The following is a 2,320-nucleotide window of genomic DNA, read 5'->3' as shown; positions in this document are numbered from 1 at the left end:
AAAAAAAAAAAAAATAACGCGTGAATTTTTTTTTTTAAAAGGCCCACTTTATTATTTCTACTATATAGAAGAGTGAGTTAGAGGACAACCAATGGCAAAATTTTCATTTCATAAATACTCTAGAATATTTGATTCTATTATATAGTCTTAAAAGTTGGTCATAAATTTTAAAATTAAAAAATAGCTAAATATCTTTCCCAAAATGCCAAGTATGCCCCTATGATGTGCAATTTAAGGTGGATCCGACATTTTTTCAAGCATAATTTTTAAAAAAATTATGTTTTGTATATTAATAATTAATCTATTTATTGAGATATTATCTAAATTTTGATTCTTTTTTAGGATGTGAAATTTTCACTCTTATTTTATTAGGATAGGAATATCTAGAGAGAGAAAAAAAGCAATTATGTTATCATATACTTATAAAACTTTCATAAAAGAATATAAAATTTAATTCTAAGCAAAAACATATAAAATATTCATATGATTTGAGTTCAAGTTTGTGCACAAATTATATCAACTTGATTTTTGAACCGATTCGAATCAATTTAGATAATATAATTTAGATGATTAAAAATTCAATTTGATTTACAAATTCAATTCTAGAATATTATGGTACATCTATTTGGATGCACTTGAATGTGTTTACAATTCGAACAAACTTGAAAAAGTGAAATATATATTACGTGATGAAAATCATTTTATTTTAATCAATTATACATCCTATGTCTCAATTCAAATAATATTTTTTTAAATCAGTTTTAAAAAAGAATTGACATTTTTATTTGATTAGTATTTTATAATATTATTAATATTTTAGTCATACTGAATTTCATTTATTTGTCAAAAAGTCATCAAAGATATACTCTTCTATTTAAGATTATTTATTTTAAAGATAATTTGAAACATTGCAAAATTTTACCATATATCTTAAATTCAATATCTAATCAAAATGTTATACATTGAAATAAAGGGAGACTTATTATACATGAGGATGTGCAAATACTCACATATGTTTCATAAAAGATAAAAATCTGAAATTAATTTTAGCCACACATTTAATTGCATAAAATAACTATCACTCTATTATAGTAAGATAATAAAAAAATACTCATAAATATTGAATAAGTGTTTGTCTATCAAACACAATAGTAATTCCTCCATAATTTTAAAATTTCACATGATACGTATCATTACAAATATTTGCACTACATATGATTTATGAAAACATAATTATTTACTCAATACCTATTAAAATTATTTTAAACAACTTATTTAAAATGTAATATTAACTATCTCATGTTAAATTACTACAATATATATCATGTTAACTTTTGTTAATTTTTTTGATTCTCTTTATTTGAGGTAGTAAATTTCCTCATCAGGTAGACAAATCACTTAAAAAGAAATTTCTTACTTACTATATTAAATTGGTCTCCTATAATGTTTAACGTATATAAGACATGACATAAAGGCAATCCTTTAACATTACGATTCATTAAAATGTTCATCCAGTAGGTCCTTATTTTCGTTTGTTAAACACTCATAAAACGAATCTATATGTATTTAAAATCAATTTATGTATGGATTAGTATCCTTTATTGCTTCGTATGATTCTATGTAAATTAAAATGTTACTAAATAGATATTTATAATTTTAATCTATTCTCTTAAAGTAGAAATTTTTTTTTTACAATTAGTTGTTTAATCGAAGAAAATGTGTTTAACCTGATGTTAAAATAAGTGTTAGAGTATATGATATTTTAGTGTTAATTACGAAACCTTAGATAAGTTATAAGATATTATTTAATTTTGTAAAAATAAGAAGCTATGTTTTATTATATAGTGTGATTTCTACTTACATTTCCTATTGTGTTTTATTCAAAAATATTAGTGATCATTTTTTTGTTTGTTGAAAAACTAATTAAATAGCTATAATTAAAATAAAAATAAGAAACCCAACTTCATTTTCTTCGTAACGCGCCCCTTCCCCCACCCTCACCCCCACCCCCAACACCCCGTTTCTTCATCTTCTTAGTACCCCCACCCCCCACCCTACCCCATTTCTTCATCTTCTTCGTTTAGGTCAAATTCATTTTTTTCTCAAGAACACCTTTACTAAGCTTCATTAATCTCTATCTTTATTAATTTTTTTCACCTTTATTTAATTTTTTGAAATGGCTACATCCAATTACCAAAAAAGATCATCATCATAATCAACTCATTGTCAATTTATCAATGGAGCCATTTGAAAACTGTAATCACAATGAGAGGTAGCCATTTGAAAAAATTCGATGTCATCACATTTGATAAATTCGATG

The sequence above is a fragment of the Capsicum annuum genome, chromosome 9 (assembly GCF_002878395.1).
Source record: "Capsicum annuum cultivar UCD-10X-F1 chromosome 9, UCD10Xv1.1, whole genome shotgun sequence".
Lineage (NCBI taxonomy): Eukaryota > Viridiplantae > Streptophyta > Magnoliopsida > Solanales > Solanaceae > Capsicum > Capsicum annuum.
The sequence above is the reverse complement of the archived record's forward strand: the minus strand, read 5'-3'. Positions refer to the sequence as shown.